Genomic DNA, 27,459 nt, shown 5'->3' with positions numbered 1-27,459 from the left:
ACAGCAAGGCTCCATGAGGGGATGGTTCCCCAACACAGCCTAAAGATGGCAATTGGCTGCTCTAGCCTTCCACCAGCAGGTTGCTCCAAGGGGGACTGACAAGACAAACCAGCAGCCCACACTCAATCCCAAGGCTATTTATATTGCAAGCCCAAAGATGGGAATCAGCTGCCTTTGATTTAGTCAAACAAGGGACAGCTGGACGACCCAGAGTCCTGAGTCCGTGGACCGGACCGTGAACCGGAATGCGGACTTTACGGACCGGACCATGACAGTTGTGCTCATTCCAGGGAGAGTAGCAGTGGTACTGAATTTCCTCCATTTGTAGACAATTTCTCTTACTGTACATCTCTACAATTCTTCTAAGGTCCTCTGAAAGTTGTTTTGATTGAGGCAAGGAGCACTTAAACAGATCTTTCTTGAGAAGAGCAAGCTGTGTCACATACTTTGTTTTTTTTGTAGGGCAGGACACCTCTACAACCCACACCTCCAAAAGGGTTCACAGACTTTCTAGCATCTGTAAGTAAGATCATAAGATAATGGGAAAAAATAAGGTCATTCACCCCATCAATTCTACTATGTTATTCCACCATGGCTGGTTTATTAACCCTTTCAACCCTATTCTCCTGCTTTTTCCCCATAATCTTTGACACCCGTACTAATCAAGGACCTATCACCCTCTGCACCCTCTGACTTGGCCTCCGGAACCAACTGTAGCAATGAACTCCACAGATTCACCACCCACTGGCTAAAGAAGTTCCTCTTAATCTCTGTCCCCTGTATTTGGAGACTGTGTCCTCTGGTCCTTGACTCCCCCACTATAGGAAATGTCCACGTCACGCCTTCCCCATCTAGGCCTTTCGATATTCGACAGAACAAAGGAGAATTGGTGCATTTTCTGAAGGTGCCACACTTGAGTCTGCTTAACAAGCTAAGAGCCCATGGTATTACAGGAAAGATATTAGCATGGATAAACCAGTGGCTGATTGGCAGGAGACAAAGAGTGGGAATAAAGGGAGCTTTTTCTGTTTGGCTGCTCATGACTAGTGGTGTTCCACAGGGTCTGTGTTGGGACCACTTTTACGTTATATGTCAATGACTTGGGATGATGGAATTGAAAGCTTTGAACCAAAGTTTGTGGATTAAATGAAGATAGGTGGAGGGACAGGTAGTTTTGAGGAAGTAGCGAGGCTACTGAGGGACTTTCCTAGACTGGTTAGGAGAATGGGCAGCGAAGTGACAAATGACAAAACTGTCATGAAATGTATGGACAGGCACTTTGGTAGAAGAAATAAAAGTGTAGACAGTTTTCTAAATGGAGTGGAAATTCAAAAATCTAAGACACAAAGGGACTTGAGTGTCCTTGTGCAAGATTCCCTGAAGGTTAATTTGCAGATTGAGTCTGTGGTGTGGAAGGCTAATGCAATGATAGCATTCATTTCAAGAGAGGTAGAATATTATTATTAGATTATGAGAGCATTCAATCCTCTTTTATTCTCATTTAGAAAGGCATACATGCATTAAGAAATGATACAATGTTTCTCCAGAGTGATATCACAGAAAACAGGACAAACCAAAGACTAACACTGACAGAACCACATAATTATAACATATAGTTACAGCAGTGCAAAGCAATACCATAATTTGATGAAGAACAAACCATGGGCACAGTAAATAAAGTCTCAAAAGTCCCCGAGTCGATCGACTCCTGAGTCCGCGATTGCAGGCGGCAAAAGGGAGAAACTCCCTGCCATAAACCTCCAGGCACCGTCAACTTGCCGATGCCTTAGAAGCAGCCAACCACAGCCGACACTGAGTCCATATAAGAGCAAGGATGTAATGTTTAGTCTATAAGGTACTGGTGGGACCTCACTTGGAGTATCATGAGCAGTTTTGGGCCCCTTGTTTAAGAAAGGATGTGCTGACATTGGAGAGGGTTCAAAGGAGGTTCACGAAAACGATTTTGGGAATAAAAGGCTTGTCATATGTGGAGCATTTGATGATTCCTCGCCTCTGCTCACTGGAATTCAGAAGAATGAAGGGTGGCCTCATTGAAACTTACTGAATGTTGAAAGACCTCGATAGAGTGGACGTGGAGAGGACGTTACCTATGGGGAAAAACGCTAAGACTAGAGGACACAGTCTCAGAATAGAGAGGTGTCCTTTTAGAATGGAGGAGGAATTTCTTTAGCCAGAGTGGTGAATCTGGAGTGGTCATTGGGAATAGTTAGAGCAGAGGTTGATAGATTCTTGATTAGTCAGGGCATGAAGGGTTACAGGGAGAAGGCTGGAGATTGGGTATGGGAGTGAAAATGGACCAGCCATGATGAAATGGTGGTGCAGACTCGATGGGCCAAATGGCCTAATTCTGCTTCTTTATCTTATGTTCTTAGGTTTTCAATGAGATCCCCCCTTATTTTTCTGACCTCCAGTGAGTACAATCCAGAGCTATCAAGAGCTCAAACAACAGGAATTCTGCAGATGCTGGAAATTCAAGCAACACACATAAAAGTTGCTGGTGAACGCAGCAGGCCAGGCAGCACCTCTTCCTGGAGATGCTACCTGGCCTGCTGCGTTCACCGGCAACTTTTATGTGTGTTGCCATCAAGAGCTCCTCATTTTTGTTAAACTCCTCTGGACTCTCTCCAATGCTAGCACATACTTGCAATATTCCAAGTGCATTCTGACCAATGCCTTATAAAGCCTCGGCATTGCATCCTCACTTTTGTATTTTAGACCTCTTGAAATGAATGCTAACATTGCATTTGTCTTCCTTAGCATAGACTCAACCTGCAAGTTAACTTTTAGGGAATCCTGCACAAGAACTCCCTTTGACTGTACTTCTTCCTATAGATGCTGCCTGGCCTGCTGTGTTCCACCAGCATTTTGTGTGTTTTGTTTGAACTCCCTTTGCAACCCTTAATTTCTGAATTTTTCTCCCTGTTTTGAAAATACCCTTCTTCCTTCTACCTAAGTGCATGATCATACACTTTCCAACTGTATATTCCATCTGCCACTTATTTGGTTATTCTCCTTTTGCAGACTCGCTGGTTTTTCAACACTACCTGCTCTCCACCTATCTTCGTATTGTCGGTAAACTTGGCCACAAAGCCACTAATTCTGTCCTCCAAATCATTGACATATAAAGTTTAAAGAAGTAGTCCTAAATACTGACCCTTGCAGAACACCTGTCTAGCTTCCCTACCACCTCAAAGAGTGGAGTGACATTTGCAATTTTCAAGTCTTCTGGAACCATTTCAGAATCCAGTGATTCTTGAAAGGTCACTTCTAATGCCTCCGCAATCTGTTGAGCCATCTCTTTCAGAGTCTTGGGGTATAGTCCATCTGGTCAAGGTGAGTTAATCTTCCCAAACACCACCATCTTATTAATAGCAGCTATACTCACTTCTGCCCCCAACACTCTTAAACTAATGGCATACTGCTGGTGTCATCCACTGTGAAGACTGATGTAAAATACTTACTGAGTTCATTTACCATTTCTTTGCCCTGTTACTACCCCTCTTGCGTCATTTTCCAGCAGTCTGATACTCACTTTTACTCATTATATACAGTACTGTATATTATATCTTTCCACTCACCAAATAACACAATACTACTGAGCTAAGGACTCTTGTGCAATAGACACAAAATGCTGGTGGAACTCGGCAGGTCAAGCAGCATCTATGGAAATGACTAGATAGTCACGACGGAATGCTTCTCCAGTCAGATGTGAGAATTCAAGATATCCAGCTGTTTCCCTGATGACTACATTTTGGGAAGTGCACCCAATTTCAGTGCCTGACTGATCCGGTCAAGGAGTTAGAGCTGGAGTTGAATGTACTCAGGATCATTTGGGAGGCCAAAGATATTATAGATGAGACTTTTGAAGAGCCAGTCCCACCCAGAGAACAGGCTTTGGACAGTAGATGGATAAGGGGATTAGAAAGTCGGTTCAGGATTTCCCCAGGGCAATTCCGTTCAGCAATAAGTAAACCTCTTTGGATGCCACTGGGGTGCATGACCAATTCTGGCAGCAGTAGCCAGGCTGGTGGTCAGACAATGCGGTAATTATAGGGGATTCAATCGAGGGACAGAAAGGAAATTCTGTGGCTGCAAAAGAGACACCAGGATGGTGTGTTGCCTCCTGAGTGCTAGGGTCCAGGATGCATCGAAGCAGCTGCAGGATATTCTTAAGGGTGAATAGCCGGAGGTCGTGGTACATATTGGCATCAGTGGCATAGACGGAAAAGGGAAGAAGTGCTACACAGTGAGTATATAGAGTTAAGAAAGTGGCTGAAGAGAAGGAACTCCAAGGTAGTAATCTCCGAATTACTCCCTGTGCCATGGGTTAGTGCAGGGGTAGGAATGGGTTCAAAGCAGGCAGGAATGGAAGAATGAGTGGCTGAGGAGATGGTGCAGGGGGTAGGGTTTCAAATCCTTGGAGCATTGGAACCTCTTCTGGGGAAGGGGAGACCTGTACAAGAGGGACAGGCTGCACCTGAACTGGAGGGGAATCAATATCCTGGCTGGGAAGTTTGCTAATGCTGCTCTGGAGAGTTTAAACTAATTTTGCATGGGGCTGGGAACTGGAGCACCAGGTTAGTAAGGGAAGGATCAGACCAGAAAGTAGATATCAGGGAGAGTATTAAAAAGCAAACTTGAAATAACAGGTGTGATTGGTCAAATAGTTTGAAGGGTGTCTATTTTAACGCTAGATGGGTTGAGGTGATGAACTTAGAGCATGGATCACAAAATGGAGCTACAATGTTGTGGCCATTACTGAAACTTGGTTGAGAAAGGGGCAAGAATGAGTGATTAATGTACCAGGTTTTCAAAGTTTTAGAAAAGATCGAGAAGGAAGTAAAAAGATTGGGGGGGGGGGTGGAGTTGCACTACTAATTTGGGGCAATATCACAGCTGCACTCCGGGGACATAATGGAGGGGTCGGACACCGAGTCCATTTGCATGAAACTTGGGGATAAGAAGGGTGCAATCATCCTGAGGGGATTGTTCCATGGTTCTCCCAGTGGCCACCAGGACATGAGGGACAGAGATGTAATCAGATGAAGGAAATGCGTGAAAATGATAGGGTTGTTGTCATGGGGGATTTCAACTTCCCTAATATAAACTAGGACCTTCTGGAGAGAAATTGTTGTGTATCCAGGAGGGTTTCTTAAGTCAATATGTGGATGGTCCAGTGAGAGGAGGGGCTGTACTGCTGAGTAATGAGCCTGGCCAGGTGAGAAGTCAGGAAACTGACCACAACACCTGAATTTTCAGGATAGCTTTCCATAAGGATAGGTATGGTTCTTGCACAAGAGTTTTAAATTGGAGTAGGGCAAATTTCGAGGGCAGTAGGCAGGAACTGAGAAGGGTTAATTGGGAACACCGTTCCTCTGCCAAGTCCACAACAGACATGTGGAGGGCATTTAAAGATCAATTGCACGGAGTACCGGAAAGATGTTAGAACATAGAATAGTACAGCACATTACAGGCCCCTCGGCCCACAATGTTGTGCCGACCCTCAAGCCCTGCCTCCCATATAACCCCCCCACCTTAAATTCCTCCATATACCTGTCTAGTAGTCACGAGTGTATCTGCCTCCACCACTGACTCAGTGCATTTCATGCACCAACCACTCTCTGAGTAAAAAACCTTCCTCTAATATTCCCCTTGAACTTCCCACCCCTTACCTTAAAGCCATGTCCTCTTGTATTGAGCAGTGGTGCCCTGGGGAAGAGGCGTTGGCTATCCACTCTATCTATTCCTCTAATTATCTTGTACACCTCTATCATGTCTCCTCTCATCCTTCTTCTCTCCAAAGAGTAAAGCCCTAGCTCCCTTAATCTCTGATCATAATGCATACTCTCTAAACCAGGCAGCATCCTGGTAAAACTCTGTACCCTTTCCAGTTCTTCCATATCCTTCCTATAGTGAGGCAACCCGAACTGGACACAGTACTCCAAGTGTGCCCTAACCAGAGTTTTATAGAGCTGCATCATTACATTGCGACTCTTAAACTCTGTCCCTTGACTTATAAAAGCTAACACCCCATAAGCTTTCTTAACTACCCTATCTACCTGTGAGGCAACTTTCAGGGATCTGTGGACATGAACTCCCAGATCCCTCTGCTCCTCCACACTACCAAGTATCCTGCCATTTACTTTGTACTCTGCCTTGGAGTTTGTCCTTCCAAAGTGTACCACCTCACACTTCTCCGGGTTGAACTCCATCTGCCACTTCTCAGCCCGCTTCTGCATCCTATCAATGTCTCTCTGCAATCTTCGACAATCCTCTACACTATCTACACCACCAACCTTTGTGTTGTCTACAAACTTGCCAACCCACCCTTCTACCCCTACATCCAGGTTGTTAATAAAAATCATGAAAAGTAGAGGTCCCAAAACTGATCCTTGTGGGACACCACTAGTCACAATCCTCCAATCTGAATGTACTCCCTCCACCATGACCCTCTGCATTCTGCAGGCAAGCCAATTCTGAATCCACCTGGCCAAACTTCCCTGGATCCCATGCCTTCTGACTTTCTGAATAAGCCTACCGTGTGGAACCTTGTCAAATGCCTTACTAAAATCCATATAGACCACATCCACTGCACTACCCTCATTTATATGCCTGGTCACATGATCTGCCCTTCACAAAGCCATGCTGACTGTCCCTGATCAGACCATGATTCTCTAAATGCCCATAGATCCTATCTCTAAGAATCTTTTCCAACAGCTTTCCCACTGCAGACGCTCACTGGTCTATAATTACCCAGACTATCCCTACTACCTTGTTTGAACAATAGGACAACATTCGCCTCCCTCCAATCCTCCGGTACCATTACCGTGGACAACGAGGATATAAAGATCCTAGCCAGAGGCTCAGCAATCTCTTCCCTTGCCTCATGGAGCAGCCTGGGAAATATTCCATCAGGCCCCGGGGCTTACCCGTCCTAATGTATTTTAACAACTCCAACATCTCCTCTCCCTTAATATCAACATACTCCAGAACATCAACCTCACTCATATTGTCCTCACCATCATCAAGTTCCCTCTCATTGGTGAATACCGAAGCGAAGTATTCATTGAGGACCTCGCTCACTTCCACAGCTTCCAGGCACATCTTCCCACCTTTATCTCTAATTGGTCCTACCTTCACTTCTGTCATCCTTTTGTTCTTCACATAATTGAAGAATGCCTTGGAGTTTTCCTTTATCCTACTCGTCAAGGCCTTCTCATGCCCCCTTCTTCCTCTTCTCAGCCCCTTAAGCTCCTTTCTCGCTTCCCTATATTCCTCAATAGACCCACCTGATCTTTGCTTCCTAAACCTCACATATGCTGCCTTCTTCCACCTGACTAGATTTTCCACCTGACTTGTCACCCATGGTTCCTTCACCCTACCATTCTTTATCTTCCTCACCAGGACAAATTTATCCCTAAAATCCTGCAAGGGATATCTAAACATCGACCACATGTCCATAGTACATTTCCCTGCAGAAACATCATCCCAATTCACACCCTGCAAGTTCTAGTCTTATAGCCTCCTGTACTCGAATCCTCTTGATATGAATACCAGCATACCATTCGCCGTTTTCACCGCCTGCTGTACCTGCATGCCCACTTTCAATGACTGGTGTACAATGACACCCAGGTCTCGCTGCATCTCCCCTTTTCCTAATCGGCCACCATTCAGATAATAATCTATTTTCCTGTTCTTGCCACCAAAGTGGATAACCTCATATTTATCTACATTAAATTGCATCTGCCACGAATTTGCCCACTCACCTAACCTATCCAAGCCACCCTGCATCCTCTTAGCATCCTCCTCACAGCTAACACTGCCGCCCAGCTTCGTGTCATCCGCAAACTTGGAGATGCTGCATTTAATTCCCTCGTCTAAGTCATTAATATGTATTGTAAACAACTGGGGTCCCAGCACTGAGCCTTGCGGTACCCCACTAGTCACTGCCTGCCATTCTGAAAAGGTCCCGTTTATTCCCACTCTTTGCTTCCTGTCTGCCAACCAATTCTCTATCCACATCAATACCATACCCCCAATACCGTGTGCTTTAAGTTTGCACACTAATCTCCTGTGTGGGACCTTGTCAAAAGCCTTTTGAAAATCCAAATATACCACATCCACTGGTTCTCCCCTATCCACTCTAATAGTTACATCCTCAAAAAATTCGTCAGACATGACTTTCACAAATCCATGCTGACTTTGTCGTATGAATTCACCGCTTTCCAAATGTACTGTTATCACATCTTTGATAACTGACTAGCATTTTCCCCACCACTGATGTCAGGCTAACTGGTCTATAATCCCCCGGTTTCTCTCTCCCTCCTTTTTTAAAAAAACGGGTTTACATTAGCCACCCTCCAATCCTTAGGAACTAATTCAGAATCTAAAGAGTTTTGAAAAATTATCACTAGTGCATCCACTATTTCTTGGGCTACTTCCTTAAGCACTCTGGGATGCAGACCATCTGGCCCTGGGGATTTATCTGCCTTTAACCCATTCAATTTACCTAACACCACTTCCCTACGAACATGTATTTCCCTCTGTTCCTCCATCTCACTAGACTCTCTGTCCCCTACTATTTCCGGAAGATTATTTATGTCCTCCTTAGTGAAGACAGAACCAAAGTAGCTATTCAATTGGTCTGCCATGTCCTTGTTCCCCATGATCAATTTACCTGTTTCTGACTGTAAGGGACCTACATTTGTCTTAACCAATATTTTTTCTTTTAACTTCCTTTATCAGCTATAGTTGCCTACCCCTGCCATCTGAGAACTTCTTCCTCTGCCTTGTGAACTATTCCCAGAAACTTTAGCCATCTCTGCTCTGTGGTCATCCCTGCCAGTATCCTCCTCCAATCCACCTGGGCAAGCTCCTCTCTCATGCCTCTGTAATTCCCTTTATTCCATTGTGCAATATGCTTAAAGACTTGACCTCCATGTGAGATATGCTTCTCCCTCTCAAACTGCAGTATGAATTCAATCATATTTTGATCACTGCCTCCTTAGGTTTCCTTAATTATAAAAGATGAAATACCGGCACATTTGGATAGCAGTAGCAGGATAGATCCAAGTCAGCATGGATTTACGAAGGGGAAATCATGCTTGACTAGTCTTTTGGAATTTTTTGAGGATGTAACTGTGAAAATGGACATGGGAAAGCCAATGGATATAGTGTACCTGGACTTTCAGAAAGTCTTTGATAAGGTCCCACATAGGAGGTTAGTGGGCAAATTTAGAGCACATGGTATTGGGGGTAGGGTACTGACATGGATAGAAAATTGGTTGGCAGACTGGAAACAAAGAGTAGGGATTAATGGGTCCTTTTCAGAATGACAGGCAGTGACTAGTGGGGTACCGCAAGGCTCGGTGCTGGGACTGTAGCTCTTTACAATACACATTAATGATTTAGATGAAGGGATTAAAAGTAACATTAGCAAATTTGCAGATGACACAAAGCCGGGTGACAGTGTGAAATGTGAGGAGGATGTTATGAGAATGCAGGGTGACTTGGACAGGTTGGGTGAGTGGGCAGATGCAGTTTAATGTGCATAAATGTGAGTTTATCCATTTTGGTGGCAAGAACAGGAAGGCAGATTACTATCTGAATGGTTTCAAGTTAGGAAAAGGGGAAGTACAATGAGATCTGGGTGTCCTTGTTCATCAGTCACTGAAAGTAAGCATACAGGTACAGCAGGGAGTGAAGAAAGCTAATGGCATGTTGGCCTTCATTACAAGGAGAGTTGAGTATAGGAGCAAAGAGGTCCTTCTGCAGTTGTACAAGGCCCTGGTGAGACCACACCTGGAGTATTGTGTGCAGTTTTGGTCTCCAAATTTGAGGAAGGACATTCTTGCTATGGAGGGAGTGAAGTGTAGGTTCACTGGGTTAATTCCAGGGATGGCGGGAATGTCATATGTTGAAAGATTGGAGCGACTGGGCTTGTATACACTGGAATTTAGAAGGATGGGAGGGAATCTGATTGAATCATATAAGATTATTAAAGGATTGGACACGCTAGAAGCAGGAAACATGTTTCCGATGTTTGGGGAGTCCAGAACCAGAGGCCACAGTTTAAGAATAAGGGGTAGGCCATTTAGAACGGAGTTAAGGAAAAACATTTTCACCCAGAGAGTTGTGGATCTGTGGAATGCTTTCCCTCAGAAAGCAGTGGAGGCCACTTCTCTGGATTCTTTCAAGAAAGAGTTAGAGCTCTTAAAGATAGCGGAATCAAGGGATACGGGGAGAAGGCAGGAATAGGGTACTGATTGTGGATGATCAGCCCTGATCACAGTGAATGGCGGTGCTGGCTCGAAGGACCGAATAGCCTACTCCTGCACCTATTGTCTAAAAACATTAAGCTTCCTAATAAGATCTGGATTATTACACAACGCCCAATCTGAGATAGCTTTTCCGAGTAGACTCAAGCAAAAGCCTCTGTAAAATGCCATCTCACAAAAGGCATTCAACAAATTCCCTATCTTGTGATCCGACACCAACCTGATTTTCCCAATCCCCTTGCATATTGAAGTCCCCCATTGCAATTGTGACATTACCCTTTTTACATGTCTTTTCCAGCTCCCTTTGCAATCTCAACCCCACATCTTGGCTACTATTTAGAGACCTATATATGATTCCCGCGTTGCATTTTTTACCCTTGCAGTTTCTTATCTCCACCCACAAAGATTTAACATTCTCTGACCCCATGTCACCTCTTTTTTATAAATATGTTAGGGAGTTTAGAGGTCGAGGAAAAGTAAGTGTTGGACTTCGTAAAGAGTATTAAGGTGGATGTCCCCAGTGGCATGATAGGATTGACCTCAGGTTATTGAAGGAGACTATAAAGCATGGCTTTGTGAAGGGCAGATCATCTCTAACAAGCTTGATAGAGTTCTTTGAGTAGGTGACCAGGCACATAGATGAGGGTAGTGCAGTAGATGTGATCTACATGGATTCTAATAAGGCATTTGACAAGGCTCCACACAGTAGGCTTATTCAGAAAGTCAGAAGGCATGGGATCCAGGGAAGTTTGGCCAGGTGGATTCAGAATTGGCTTGCCTGCAGAAAGCAGAGGGTCGTGATGGAGGGAGTACATTCGGATTGGAGGGTTGTGACTATTGGTGTCCCACAAGGATTGATTCTGGGACCTCTACTTTTTGTGATTTTTATTAATGACCTGGATGTCGGGGTAGAAGGGTGGGTTGGCAAGTTTGCAGACGACACAAAAGTTGGTGGTGTTGTGCATAGTGTAGAGGATTGTCGCAGATTGCAGAGAGACATTGATAAGATGCAGAAGTGGGCTGAGAAGTGGCAGATGGAGTTCAACCCGGAGAAGTGTGAGGTGGTACACTTTGGAAGGACAAACTCCAAGGCAGAGTACAAAGTAAATGGCAGGATACTTGGAAGTGTGGAGGAGCAGAGGGATCTGGCGATATATGTCCACAGATCCCTGAAAATTGCCTCACAGGTAGATAGAGTAGTTAAGAAAGCTTATGGGGTGTTAGCTTTCATAAGTCGAGGGATAGAGTTTAAGAGTCGCGGGGTAATGATGAAGCTCTTTAAGACTCTGGTTAGGCCACACTTGGAGTACTGTGTCCAGTTCTGGTCGCCTCACTATAGGAAGGATGTGGAAGCATTGGAAAGGGTACAGAGGAGATTTACCAGGATGCTGCCTGGTTTAGAGAGTGTGCATTATGATCAGAGATTAAGGGAGCTTGGGCTTTACTCTCTGGAGAGAAGGAGAATGAGAGGAGACATGATAGAGGTATACAAGATATTAAGAGGAATAGATGGAGTGGACAGCTAGCGCCTCTTCCCCAGGGCACCTCTGCTCAATACAAGAGGACATGGCTTTATGGTAAAGGGTGGGAAATTCAAGGGGGATATTAGAGGAAGGTTTTTTACCCAGAGAGTGGTTGGTGTATGGAATACACTGCCTGAGTCAGTGGTGGAGGCAGATATACTAATGAAATTTAAGAGACTACTGGACAAGTATATGGAGGAATTTAAGGTGGGGGTTTATATGGGAGGCAGGGTTTGAGGGTCGTCACAACATTGTGGGCCGAAGGGCCTGTACTGTGCTGTACTGTTCCATGTTCTATGTTCTATAAATTATAGGAGCAGAATTAGACCTTTTGGTCCACAGGGTCTGCTCCACCATTTCATCACAGTTGATCCAATTTTCCTCCCAGCCCCAATCTCCATCCTTCTTGTATCTCTTCATGCCATGACCAGTCAAGAATCTATGAACCTCTGCCTTATATATGCTGAAAGACTTGATCTCCACAGCTGCCTGTGGCAAAGAATTGCACATATTCACCACTCTCTGGCTAATAAAATTCCTCCTCATCTCTTGTTCTAAAAGGACATCTATCTATTCTGAGGCTGTGTCTTCTGGTCACGAGTCAGTGACAAGGTCTCTAACATGTTCAGCCTGTGCCTGATCCTGCCATTCTTTGTTCTTTAAGGAAGTGTTTTTTGCTTCAGCCAGCAATTGGTCAAATTTCTTGTGTTTCTTTTCAAGATCAGAAACAGTCTGCCATAGGTGGTCCAGGCCCACAATTACATCGTCCAACTGTTGCTTCAGACGGTTCTTGGTTTTTTCCAGTTTACCATAGGCTGATGCTTTCTATTCAAAGTGCTGAGTTAAGAACTCCATGTCTTTCTGTCGCTTCTTCTTAGCTTCTTCTGCATATTCCAGTGATGCAATGCCAGCATTTTGGCACTTCTTTGATTCAGTCAACTGAGAATGAAGGACAGTTCTTCATTCTCACATCGGTTCTCAGTAGTGTCTTTATCTAGACCAGAGGTAGGCAACCTACAGCCCCGGGCCAAATCCGGACCACGAAGGTATTTTGACTGGCCCGCAAGCAAATATCGGGATACTATGCTAATCCGGCCCACGAGCGATTTTTCCTTATTCTTGAGTGTTTCATGCGACCACACTGATGGACATGCATGGTGTCTTGTTACACTGGCCCCAGGTTCCGTTTTGTTCCAAACCAAACACTGGTTTTTACAAATGATGGGAAGACGGACTATCTTGTTAGAGACTCTCCATACACGCGCAGGTTTTCAGATGGGATCGTTCAAATTTGTAAACAAAAACAGTGTCGTTGTGTTTTAACAAGAAATCCACGCTAAACATCCAGATATTTACATGTGCTATGATACTTGTTGAATAACTTGCGTTTGGAAATAAAATCGAAGAAAAAAAACTCCAATGGCAATGAATGCAGAACGCAGGAAGGTAGACACTGAGTGCAGAAATTTCCAAGACACTTGGACACTAGATTACTTCTTCATTGAGCAAGCTGGGAAATCAGTTTGTCTCATTTGCCTAGAAAATGTTGCTGTGAAGAAGGTGGCAAATATCAGGTGATATTACGAGACCCGCCATAGTGGAAAGAAAGCTGCAATTGTGGGAGTACCAGCTTCAAAAATGAAATTGTGCATATTTTCCCACTTTTCAAAAAAAGTAAAGCACAAGATCCAGGCATTTTTGTAAATGTGGTCCAAGAATTGAGAAAAGAGTTTTCATCTCGTTTTGCTGATTTTCGCTTGCATGCAAATGAGTTCAAGCTGTTTGCTACTCCATTTGATGTGGAAGTGGACACTGCATCAGAAATTTTTCAAATTGAATTGATTGATATGCAGTGTGATGACATACTGAGATGGAAATTTCATTCTGAAGATGTGTCAGAGCTTGACTTGTATAGAAAATATATTCATCCAAGTGGGAAGTATCCTAACTTAGTGGACCATGCAGAAAAGAAGGCATTGCTTGGCAGCACTTATCTGTGTGAGCAATTATTTTCAAAAATGAAGCACAGCAAGAACCATTTGAGAACAAGATTCAGTGATGCCCATCTGGATAATGTCTTGCTCTTGGCATCAACAAGTTTGACACCCAATATTGAGAAGCTTTCAAGCAATAAACAGCATCAAGTTTCACATTGATTATCGACTGTTTGTATTAAAATTTTCTTTTTTATTATATTTAATTTACCACCATTCAATGTATCATGTTCATACGTTTTATGTTTAAAGATTCTTTGTGTCCTTTTAAAAGATGCCTTGATTGAAATAAATTGCAACTAAACTGAGTTCTTTGATTACTAATTGGCATCCTTGGTTAAGCACAAATGATTTTCTAGCATACATTAATTTGAGGCAAAACATAACTAGATGTATTTAAATGGGTAATTCCTATATTTCAAGTTTTTTACGGCATTTATCTGGTCCACCGTCCGCTCATTAATATGTAATCCAGCCCACAGAGGCAAAAAGGTTGCCAACCCCTGATCTAGACTGTTCACACAGGTAATCTCCTGAGCTGGTGAGCTCAAGAGACACTGGTATTGAAACATTGTTGTTTGGTCGTTCTCCATATCCAGTACAGCTCTTGCTTTCTTTAGGGAGGTTTACTCAAGAGTTAACCTGGCTGGTGGCGTAGTGGCATCAGCGTCGGACTTCGGGACGAAAGGTCCCGGGTTCGAATCCAGCCAGCCGGCTCCCCTGCACGCTTGCCATTCGTGCTGGGTTACGAGCTGGTGATCTCTTTGTAAACTCACCCAGCAGAAGGCGATGGCAAACCACTGCAGTAACTTGCCTCGTACGCAATTCCCCACTATGTCAGAGAGGCGTGGAGGGAAATAGTCCGCTAACCGGAGAAACTCCGGGTGCGACGTGCCTACCTACTCAAGAGTAATGGAATTTTCACTGGTACCACCTCTGTTTGTTTTTTTTGTAATTTATTTTTTATTGAAGTTCATCATCAGACAAACATTTCCATAAGATTTATTTCAGATTCTGTATATGTGTGTGTGTGTATGTATATATCATATAATCATATTTGTCACAAATCTCCACGTAATATTTATCTGAGGCATACATTTATAGAAAGGAGAGGAAAAAAGAGCAATCGAAACAAGAAAACTATGTACAAAGTAGGGGGTGAGCTTTTATTTTAACAACATATTCATTGACTTGTGAGAATAAAATTAGGCCAATGAGGTGTTATGTAGTTAAACCATTTTTTCCCCAGTATGAATCAAATTGTTCCAACTTATGATTAACAGATGCTGTTATCTTCTCCATTTTGTAAATGTCCATTCTAATTTCCATCCATACATTTAAAGTTGGGCTGTCCTGTGATAACCATTTCCTGGTAAGGGTCTGTTTTTTTTTTATCAGCCACCAGCAGTATATTTGTTAAATATTTATCTCTTTTCAAACATTCTTGAGGTATATACCCAAAATATATGGTCTTACTCTCTAAGGGTATTTCACATTTAAAGATGTCTTGTAGGGCATTATGTATCTCTCTCTAATAGTCTTTGATAATGGGGCATTCCCAGAAAATATGGTTGGCATTTTGATTTCCACAATTTCTCCAGCAAACAGGGAGGTTACTATCATAATGGGATTTCTGAGAGGGTGTAATAAAATACCTGAATCAAGTTTTTCCACCCGAACTCCCTCCATTTCTGTGAACTGGTACACTTCCATTGATACCTCCATATTATTGTCCATTCTTCCTCAGATATTATTATCCCTCATTCCTTCTCCCGTTTTGTTTTAATGTATGAAGTCAAATGTGTTTTAAGATTTGACAAACCCTTATACACGCTTGAACTGATTCTACTACCGTTGGCTGAATTATATGCTTTTCTAAATAGCTCTACCAGACATGTACTTGCTTTGGTTACATTTGTAACCCTCCTATTAACATACTGTGGCATCTGTAAATACCAATAAAAGTCTTGTTTTTCTAATAAGTGTTTCTCTTCGAGCGTTTCAAAACTGAACAGTATTCCTTCTTTCATTATATTGCAAATAGCTGTTATTCCTTTAGCTGTCCAGTAGCATCCAATTTATTCGGCATAAAATCCAAGTCATATGCACACCATTTAAGAATTGCAATGTCTCTCTCTAGTTTATATTCTTTCATAATAGTTTTCCATATTTTAAGAGTCCATTTCACCCATGGTTTATCAATAGTATTTATAGAAACATAGAAAATAGGTGCAGGAGTAGACCATTCGGCCCTTCGAGCCTGCACCGCCATTTATTATGATCATGGCTGATCATCCAACTCAGAACCCTGCACCAGCCTTCCCTTCATACCCCCTGATCCCCGTAGCCACAGGGGCCATATCTAACTCCCTCTTAAATATAGCCAATGAACTGGCCTCAACTGTTTCCTGTGGCAGAGAATTCCACAGATTCACCACTCTCTGTGTGAAGAAGTTTTTCCTAATCTCGGTCCTAAAAGGCTTCTCCTTTATCCTCACACTGTGACCCCTCGTTCTGGACTTCCCCAACATCAGGAACAATCTTCCTGCATCTAGCCTGTCCAATCCCTTTAGGATTTTATACGTTTCAATCAGATCCCCCTTCGATCTTCTAAATTCCAACGAGTACAAGCCCAGTTCATCCAGTCTTTCTTCATATGAAAGCCCACCATCCCAGGAATCAATCTGGTGAACCTTCTTTGTACTCCCTCTATGGCAAGGATGTCTTTCCTCAGATTAGGGGACCAAAACTGCACACAATACTCCAGGTGTGGTCTCACCAAAGCCTTGTACAACTGCAGTAGTACCTCCCTGCTCCTGTACTCGAATCCTCTCGCTATAAATGCCAGCATACCATTCGCCTTTTTCACTGCCTGCTGTACCTGCATGCCCACTTTCAATGACTGGTGTATAATGACACCCAGGTCTCGTTGCGCCTCCCCTTTTCCTAATCGGCCACCATTCAGATAATAATCTGTTTTCCTATTTTTGCCACCAAAGTGGATAACTTCACATTTATCCACATTAAATTGCATGTGCCACGAATTTGCCCACTCACCCAACCTATCCAAGTCACCCTGCATCCTCGTAGCATCCTCCTCACAGCTAACACTTCTGCCCAGCTTCGTGTCATCCGCAAACTTGGAGGTGCTGCATTTAATTCCCTCATCCAAGTCATTAATATATATTGTAAACAACTGGGGTCCCAGCACTGAGCCTTGCGGTACCCCACTAGTCACTGCCTGCCATTCTGAAAAGGTCCACTCTTTGCTTCCTGTCTGCTAACCAATTCTCTATCCACATCAATACCTTACTCCCAATACTGGGTGCTTTAAGTTTGCACACTAATCTCCTGTGTGGGACCTTGTCTAAAGCCTTTTGAAAATCCAAATATACCACATCCACTGGTTCTCCCCTATCCACTCTACTAGTTACATCCTCAAAAAATTCTATGAGATTCGTCAGACATGATTTTCCTTTCACAAATCCATGCTGACTTTGTCCGATGATTTCATCGCTTTCCAAATGTGCTGTTATTACATCTTTGATAACTGACTCCAGCAGTTTCCCCACCACCGACGTTAGGCTAACCGGTCTATAATTCCCCGGTTTCTCTCTCCCTCCTTTTTTAAAAAGTGAGGTTACATTAGCCACCCTCCAATCCTCAGGAACTAGTCCAGAATCTAACGAGTTTTGAAAAATTATCACTAATGCATCCACTATTTCTTGGGCTACTTCCTTAAGCACTCTGGGATGCAGACCATCTGGCCCTGGGGATTTATCTGCCTCTAATCCCTTCAATTTACCCAACACCACTTCCCTACTAACATGTATTTCGCTCAGTTCCTCCATCTCACTGGACCCTCTGTCCCCTACTATTTCTGGAAGATTATTTATGTCCTCCTTAGTGAAGACAGAACCAAAGTAATTATTCAATTGGTCTGCCATGTCCTTGCTCCCCATAATCAATTCACCTGTTTCGGTCTGTAGGGGACCTACATTTGTCTTTACCAGTCTTTTCCTTTTTACATATCTATAAAAGCTTTTACAGTCAGTTTTTATGTTCCCTGCCAGTTTTCTTTCATAATCTTTTTTCCCCTTCCTAATTAAGCCCTTTGTCCTCCTCTGCTGAACTCTGAATTTCTCCCAGTCCTCAGGTGAGCCACTTTTTCTGGCTAATTTGTATGCTTCTTCTTTGGAATTGATACTATCCCTAATTTCTCTTGTCAGCCACGGGTGCACTACCTTCCTTGATTTATTCTTTTGCCAAACTGGGATGAACAATTTTTGTAGTTCATCCATGCAATCCTTAAATGCTTGCCATTGCATATCCACCGTCAATCCTTTAAGTGTCATTTGCCAGTCTATCTTAGCTAATTCATGTCTCATACCTTCAAAGTTACCCCTCTTTAAGTTCAGAACCTTTGTTTCTGAATTAACTATGTCACTCTCCATCTTAATGAAGAATTCCACCATATTATGGTCACTCTTACCCAAGGGGCCTCTCACGACAAGATTGCTAATTAACCCTTCCTCATTGCTCAAAACTCAGTCTGGAATAGCCTGCTCTCTAGTTGGTTCCTCAACATGTTGGTTCAAAAAACCATCCCGCATACATTCCAAGAAATCCTCTTCCTCAGCACCTTTACCAATTTGGTTCACCCAATCTACATGTAGATTGAAGTCACCCATTGTAACTGCTGTTCCTTTATTGCACACATTTCTAATTTCCTGTTTAATACCATCTCCGACCTCACTACTACTGTTAGGTGGCCTGTACACAACTCCCACGAGCGTTTTCTGCCCCTTAGTGTCATGCAGCTCTACCCATATCGATTCCACATCTTCCCGGCTTATGTCCTTCCTTTCTATTGCGTATTATGTAACCTTGTAGGTGGTTATCAGCCAAAATTGCCTGTATGGGGATGGAAAGTATCCTCTTCCCAATGGTTTTCCATTGAGCGCCATATGATGGGTTGGAGCAGCATATCACAGCTCTCAACTGCGCTGCAAAATAATAATCTCTAAGAAGGTAGGCCCCATCCCCCCTTTTCCTTGGTTAATTGCAAAGTTTTGAGACAAACCCTAGGCCTTTTACCTTGCCATATATATCTTGATAGCATCTTGTTCCATTCATTGAATTGATTTTGGTTCATCTCTGTTGGTAGGGTCTAAAAGAGGTATAGTGGTCTGGGCAGTATATTCATTTTAATAGATTCAATCCTTGAACTGAGACCAAGAAAAGGAATTAGGTTCCACCTTGTTATATCTTCTTTAATTTTTTTATATATAGGCTGATAATTGCATTCTGATAATTTTGCCAAATCTTTTGGCATAATGATGCCCAAATATTTGACAGACTCTGTTTGCCATGCCCAAGGATATCTACTTTCAATTTCTAGTTGGGTTTTATCTATGTTGCTCTTGTATCCTGATAATTGGCCATATTGTTCAAAGGATTGCATCAATTTAGGTAAAGAGTATGTTAGACCAAAATGTCATCCGTGTAACAGGCCAATTTATGCTCTGTCCCTTTAGAAAACCATAGAAACCATAGAAAACTACAGCACAGAAACAGGCCTTTCGGCCCTTCTTGGCTGTACCGAACTATTTTCTGCCTAGTCCAACTGACCTGTACACGGACCATATCCCTCCATACACCTCCCATCCATGTATCTGTCCAATTTATTCTTAAATATTAAAAAAGAACCTGCATTTAGCACCTCGTCTGGCAGCTCATTCCATACTCCCACCACTCTCTGTGTGAAGAAGCTCCCCCTGATGTTCCCTTTAAACTTTTCCCCCCTCACCCTTAACCCATGTCCTCTGGTTTTTTTCTCCCCTTGCCTCAGCGGAAAAAACCTGCTTGCATTCACTCTATCTATACCCATCATAATTTTATATACCACATTCTTCTACGCTCCAGGGAATAAAGTCCTAACCTATTCAACCTTTCTCTGTAACTGAGTTTCTCAAGTCCCAGCAACATCCTTGTAAACCTTCTCTGCACTCTTTCAACCATATTAATATCCTTCCTGTAATTTGGTGACCAAAACTGAACACAATACTCCAGATTCGGCCTCACCAATGCCTTATTCAACCTCATCATAACATTCCAGCTCTTATACTCAATACTTTGATTAATAAAGACCAATGTACCAAAAGCTCTCTTTACAACCCTATCTACCTGTGACGCCACTTTGAAGGAATTTTTTTATCTGTATTCCCAGATCCTTCTGTTCTACTGCACTCCTCAGTGCCTTACCATTAACCCTGTATGTTCTACGTTGGTTTGTCCTTCCAACGTGCAATACCTCACACTTGTCTGTATTAAACTCCATCTGGCATTTTTCAGCCCTTTTTTCCAGCTGGTCCAAGTCCCTCTGCAGACCCTGAAAACCTTCCTTACTGTCCACTACACCTCCAGTCTTTGTATCATCAGCAAATTTGCTGATCCAATTTACCACATTATCATCCAGATCATTGACATAGATGACAAATAACAATGGACCCAGCACTGATCCCTGTGGCACACTACTAGTCACAGGTCTCCACTCTGAGAAGCAATTCTCTACTACCACTCTTTGGCTTCTTCCATTGAGCCAATGTCTAATCCAATTTACCACCTTTCCATGTATACCTAGCGACTGAATTTTCCTAACTAACCTCCCATGCGGGACCTTGTCAAAGGCCTTACTGAAGTCCATGTAGACAACATCCACTGCCTTCCCTTCATCCACTTTCCTGGTAACCACCTCGAAAAACTGCAAGTGATTGATCAAACATGACCTACCACACACAAAGCCATGTTGACTCTTTCTAATAAGTCCCTGTCTATCCAAATGCTTGTAGGTTCTGTCTCTTAGTACTCCCTCCAATAACTTATCCACTACTGATGTCAAATTTACTGGCCTATAATTTCCCGGATTACTTTTCGATCCTTTTTTAAACAACGGAGCAACATGAGCTACTCTCCAATCCTCCGGCACCTCACCCGTAGACACGAACATTTTAAATATATCTGCCAGGGCCCCTGCAATTTCAATGCTAGTCTCCTTCAAGGTCCGAGGGAATACCCTGTCAGGTCCTGGGGATTTATCCACTTTAATTTGCCTCAAGATAGCAAGTACCTCCTCCTTTTCAATCTGTACAGTTTCCATGATCTCACTACTTGTTTCCCTTAGTTCCATAGACTTCATGCCAGTTTCTAGTAAATACAGATGCCAAAAACCCGTTTAAGGTCTCCCCATTTCTTTTGGTTCCGCACGTAGCCAACCACTCTGATCTTCAAGAGGACCAATTTTATCCCTTACAATCCTTTATTCTTAATATACCTGTAAAAGCTCTTTGGATTATCCTTCACTTTGACTCCCAAGGCAACCTCATGTCTTCTTTTAACCCTCCTGATTTGTTTCTTAAGTAATTTTTTTGCACTTTTTATACTCCTCACGCACCTTATTTGCTCCCTGTTTCCTGTACATGTCATATAACTCTCTCTTCTTCTTTATCAGATTTGCAATATCCCTTGAGAACCAAGATTCCTTATTCCTATTCACTTTGCCTTTAATCCTGACAGGAACATACAAGCTCTGCACTCTCAAAATTTCTCCTTTGAAGGCTTCCCACTTACCGATCACATTCTTGCCAGAGAACAACCTGTCCCAATCCACACTTTTTAGATCCTTTCTCATTTCTTCAAATTTGGCCTTCTTCCAGTTCAGAACCCCAACCCTAGGACCAGATCTATCCTTATCCATGATCAAGTTGAAAATAATAGTGTTATGATCACTGGAACCAAAGTGCTCCCCTGCACACACTTCCGTCACTTGTTCTAACTCGTTTCCTAACAGGAGATCCAATATTTTAATAGTAATTCCCCTGATAGCTTCATTGTCTGATGTATTGAGCTAATGGTTCCAGATATAATGCAAAGAGCAGCGGTGACCATGCATAACCCTGTCTCATGCCCCTTTCTAGGGTAAAACTATTAGATAAGCATCCATTGATTTTAATCCTAGCAGTAGGATTGTCATATAGTGCCTTCACAGTTTTTAAGAATTGTGTCATGTAGACCAAATCTATGTAAAACTCTGTAAAGAAAATTCCAATTAACTGAATCAAGTGCCTTTTCAGCGTCCACGCTTATCACTATTGCTTCAATTTCATTTTTTTTGTATGATCCATAGTGTGAAATGTCCTTCGTATATTGTCTTGTGTTTGGCGTTGTTGTATAAAACCTGTCTGATTATGTATCAGTGTGGATAGAAACTCTTCTAATCATTTGGCCGTGATGGAGGTAAATATTCTATAATCCACATTAAGAACAGATATTGGTCTAAGCGACCCACATTCCATTTTATCCTTGCCTTCTTTCGGTATAGCTGAGATTATCGCCTCCTTCCAGCTAGGTGGCATTTGCGCCCACCAGTTCAGTGTGGGGAGTAAAACAGGAATTAACTCATTTCTAAATTCTTTATACCACTCTGCCGTATATCCATCTGATCCTGGCAACTTGCTTAATTGAAGCCCACTAATTGCAGTTTTTAGTTCAGCTTCAGTTATGTCAGCAGTCATTGTTCTATTTTGTTCTTTGCTTAAAGTGAGTAACTAAAGAATTCAGGTAAGTGTCAATTTGTGTTATGCTTCCCCCTGGAACTTTGGAATATAGAGTTTTGTAAAACATTTCAAAAGCTTCTTAAATTTCACTTAGCTTACTTTTTATCACTTTTGTTCTTGGATCCCTAATTCTATGAATTGTATTTTCTGCTATTTTTTTTTCAGTTTCCACCCCAGTACTTTCATAGATTTAGATCCACTTTCATAGTGTCTCTGTTTCAGAAACATTAAAGTTTTTCTACTTTCTTGTGTAGCCAAACTATTATTTTCATTCCTAATTTTTAAAATTTCCTCATGTATCCTGTGCCACACCCAATTTGTTTTTTTCTGGTTCCTTCAGCTTATTTTGTAACTCACCGAATGTTTTGTTCCTTTTTTTTCTTATATGAAGATATCACTATAATTTTCCCTCTTAAGACAGCCTTCAGAGTATCCCATTGAATGGGAGGTGAAACCTCTCCATTACCGTTGAAATCTAAGTAAAGACCAATTTCTTTTTTAATTTGTTCCTTAAAATAGGGATCTTTGAGTAGACTTGAATTTAGTTTCCAAATAGTATTCGTTGGTTGTAGGTCAAAATCAACAGATAAATATATAGGTGCATGGTCACTTAATCTATTGTCCCAATTCCACAGGTGATTATTTTGTTGTTGCCTTTTCAAAATGTTATGAAATAGTCTATTCTTGTATATACAGAATGAGGGGCAGAATAATAAGTTTAATCCCTTCTGTCGGGGTAAAGGCCCCTCCATATATCAATTAGACCAACATCCTCAAAAAGAGTGTTAACTTTCTTATGTAAGGGCTTTTGTTTCATAACTGGATTTCCGTCTGTATTTCCCCTTACCAGAAAATATCTGCCCTCCTTATCTGCCATTTCGAATGCTTTTTCAAAATTTAGCTTGCTTGAGATGAGAATAGCAACTCCTCTTCTATGTCCTGATTTATATGAGGAGAAAAACAAATTAGTGAAGCCCATTCTCTTTAATTTTCCGTGCTGATTATCACTTGTGAGTTTTCTGTAAATATTTCCTGTTCTTTTTCATTTTTGATAGAATTTTACTCAGTTTGATTGGATTTAACAGCCCATTGACATTAAAAGAAATGAATTTTAATTTTGTCCTTAGCCATGTGTATTTATCTGTTAGTATATAATTGAAATTTGCAGAATATAACTTAATCGATCCACTCCCTGAACAAATAAGAGCCAAGAAATGCAAATCATTTTAAAAAAAGTAACGAAGGTGTGATTCCAAGGCTGGGGTCTCTAGATGCCCCTCCTGCCTGTGAGTTGAGTGCCCCCACTGCAGTACCTATAAAAGTAAGTAAAAAAAAATCTATGTCCATTACACAGAAATGATTTCCCTGTGTATTCCTCCCATATATATATTCTCATTTAGGAGGGGAAAAAGAAGTGAATGAATAAATTAAAAAAATTGAGTAATATAAAATCCACATTATACGTATTTCTCGAGATAGGTATATCACCGTCTATTTTTGCTTCCGTTTAGTTTATCAGCACTTTTAAAGTTAGCTGCTTTCTCAGTTCTCTTACTATTTCTCAAGCAGATCGGGATAACTACTCAGCCAGGCTTTCCCTCAGTCTGACCACTCTAACGGGCAACCCTCTGTTGTTCATGTCTGCAGTCACTTCTTCCACCGTCTGATATAGCTGTATCCCTCCTTTGTAAAACACCCTCAGTTTAGCAGGGTACGGGGTTTGGAATTTAATCTTTTCTTGCTTTAATATTCGTTTCGTTTTGGAATATTCCTTCCGTTTCTGTAGGACTGCTGGGGGGTAATCTTGATCGAAGTATATTAACTTCCCCTTCCAAAACACACTCTTCTTTCCCCAGGCCCTTCGTAGAATCTCTGCCTTGCTCTTGAATTGAAGGAATCTAAGTACTACTGAGCGCAGCTTACTTTCTCTGTCTCCAGAAGGCCTCGGGACGAGTGCACTATGTGCCCTCTCAATTTCAATCTTCATCTCCAGTGCTTCCCGCAGCAACTTTTCTACAATCTCCATCATCAACAGCCCTTCTGCTCCTTCAGGAACATTATGAATCCTGATATTTTTCCGTCGCGATCTTCCCTCCTGGTCAAGCCTCCTGTTGATATAATATTTTTATTGTCTTACTTAGTATCTGTTCCATGCTTTGCACGCGATCTTCCACCTTCTCAATTCGTGTCTCTACTGTCATTATTTTCTGATTGACGTTGGCGAGCTCTGACTTTATATCATTTAGTTGCTGTCTTATATATTTTTGGACTTCCCTTATCTCCTCCACAATCTTTATCATATTTACCGCTTCACCTGAGTGAGGCCCAGCGTCAGCTTCACCACCACGCACATGTGTAGGAGAGCCGCTTGTTGTACCTCTCTCTTCCATAGACTCCGCAGTGATGCTTTTTTTTATCTCCATTCTTTTTCCCCATTCTTGTCCCCCCCCCACCTTATCAATTCTGATATTTTCGATAGATCTTGTATTTGACGGATTAACGGGGCAAACTGTGTTCATCAGTTTCTGCACTTCATTCTGGTTTTGTTCACTTGCATAGCTTCCAAGCTGTTTTTCTCTACGCACTGTATGTGTACATGCTGTATCAATAACAGATCCTAGAGATTCTGTCATCAAATTCCCTACATTAGTAAGTGATTCCTTCACAAATAATGTGATACGGCACTCTTCTACATCTTCAGATTTGTTATTTTCTTCAGTTAGCCTCACTTGTTTGGTTCTGTAAGGACGGTTTCTTGCCCAGTGGTAAATACTTTGACGTACCGCACATTTTGATCTCCTGTACTTGTTTATTGGATTTGTGCCAGGTAATGATACCTTTGTCTGGTCCCTCTGGGACCTACACTTGCTATACTCTTGTTTCTGCTCAGTGAAGTATGCCATTTCCTGAGTCAAATTAATTCTGACTGTTGTCTTAGTGGCCTTTTCTCCAAAAATCTTCTTCAGTGCTGATTTTATAGATGTAATGACAAGTTTTGTGCATGCAGTTAATACTAGTTGTCTGTCTTTTATGTCTAGACACATAATATCCAACTTCCATTTTGTAAGAGGTCGGCACGGACTAGAAGGACCGAGATGGCCTGTTTCCGTGCTGTAATTGTTATATGGTTATATGCGACTGTACTTTTGTTCAAAATCAATAACATAATCAGCCATATTTTTTAGATTTGTCTCTATAAATTTTCTTAAAGTCTGAATATGCCTCATAAATCTGATCCTATTCTTCCTTCAGGAAAACTGAGTCACATGTATTTATTAGTGTATTCATACCATCATCTTCATTCAAGTCTTCCACTGAAATTCCCATCGCGGTCTCTCGTTCTTCCTGAAAGTGACAGTGCAACAGCCAAGGCTTGCTTCATCTTCTCCAGTTCTGTAGCATGCATCCATATTCCAGCTTTATTTCTCCAGCTTTCATAAGGCTTGCTCTCATCAAATGCCAGTGGGATCCTATAATTGGAAACCATTCTCTGCCACCACTGTTAATGCCTAAACAACAAGGACAGGTTTTTCTTCTGTTTAAACAGCTTTACTTTCAACATCTACCTTCACTACCGGAGGACCTTTACATCCCACAATTTCACCTTTCACCTCCCATGCGCATGCACATAACAGGAAAAGTATGCATGCATACTAGATACTTACATAGTGCAAATGATCAGAACTCAACAATACCTTTGCGTCTCAGTTTCTTGTATTTTCTCTCCATTTAGAAAGTAGTCAACCCTTTAATTTCTTTTGTCAAAGTGCATGACCATACACTTCCCAACACTATTCCATCCCGCCACTTCTTTGCAGGCTCTCCTAATCTGTCTAAATGCTACTGTAGCCTCTCCACTTCCTCAAAACTATCTACCCCTCCAGCTATTTTCGCAAGCTTTGCAACAAAGCCATCAATTCCATCATCCAAATCATTGACATAATGTAAAAAGAATCGGTCCCAGCACAGACCCCTATGGAACACCACTAATCACCGGCAGCCAACCAGAAAAGGCACTGTTTATTCCCACTCTTTGCCTCCTGCCTATCAGCCACTGCTTTATCCATGCTAGAATCTTTCCTGTAATACTATGGGCTCGTAGCTTGTTAAGCAGCCTCGTGTGACACCTTGTCAAAGGTCTACTGAAAATCGAAGTACACAACATCAACTGATTCTCCATTGTCTATCCTGCTTGTTAATTTTTCAAAGTATTTCAACAAATTTGTCAGGCCAGATTTTCCCTTGAGGAAACCATGCTGACTATGGCCTATTTTATCATTTGACCTCATCCTTATTTATCAACTTCAACATCTTCCCAGCCACTGAGAATTTCCTTCCTTCTACCTCTCCCATCTTGAGTGGAGTGACGTTTGCAATTTTCCAGTCTTCTGGAACCATTCCAGAATTTAGTCGTTTTTGAAATATCATTACTAATGCCCCCTCAATCTCTTCAGCCACCTCTCAGTACCTTGGGGTTTACACCATCTGGTCCAGGTGACTTATCTACCTTCAGACCTTTCAGTTTCCCAAGAACCTTCTCTCTGGTAATAGTAACTTCACACTCCATGACTTCAGAACTTCCAGCATACTGCTTGCGTCTTCCACAGTGAAGACTGATGCAAAATATTTGTTCAGTGCTTTAGTATTTTTAACATTGTAACTCAGGTACTATAAAAATAATCACAGTTAAATGTGTCATGAATATGTTTTCAGTCTTTAATTTCTTTGTTAAATATAATTGAAATATTTTACATGTGAGTAAAAGGATAATTAAGGAAAAGGAGTTTGAGTAAAAGTCAGTGAAGGGAGTAGGTGGGTTACAGGCAGGAGATGATTAAGGTTCTCTGACAGGGCTAAACTCTTCCCTCTTTCTCTGATTGGGAAAAAATTGGAAATTTGGCTTATCACAATTTAAGCCAGAATTCATCGTGTCTCAACAATGACAGTGCGGGCGGTCTTTAAAGTGGAAAAGCTGTTGTATTTGGACATTACTGCTCTCTTGACCTCAGAAGTATGGGTCGAGTAGTAC

At 42.0% G+C, this 27,459-nt stretch overlaps 1 protein-coding gene across 3 annotated transcripts in view; it reads left to right on the top strand.

Moving 5' to 3' along the window:
* Positions 1-27,459, top strand: part of plrg1 (pleiotropic regulator 1) — a 106,843-nt gene that overhangs the window by 11,505 nt on the left and 67,879 nt on the right. The window contains exon 2 of one of the 3 annotated variants that reach the window (XM_072255859.1): positions 463-519. The exons of the other annotated variants lie outside the window; for them this stretch is intronic. The gene's annotated coding sequence lies outside the window, so the exon portion shown is untranslated. The remainder of the gene's footprint in view (positions 1-462; positions 520-27,459) is intronic. 3 annotated transcript variants of the gene reach the window in all.

This window comes from Mobula birostris, chromosome 4, assembly GCF_030028105.1.
Source record: "Mobula birostris isolate sMobBir1 chromosome 4, sMobBir1.hap1, whole genome shotgun sequence".
Taxonomy (NCBI): domain Eukaryota; kingdom Metazoa; phylum Chordata; class Chondrichthyes; order Myliobatiformes; family Myliobatidae; genus Mobula; species Mobula birostris.
Note: the sequence above shows the minus strand (reverse complement) of the source record. Positions and strands in the feature narration are given on the sequence as shown.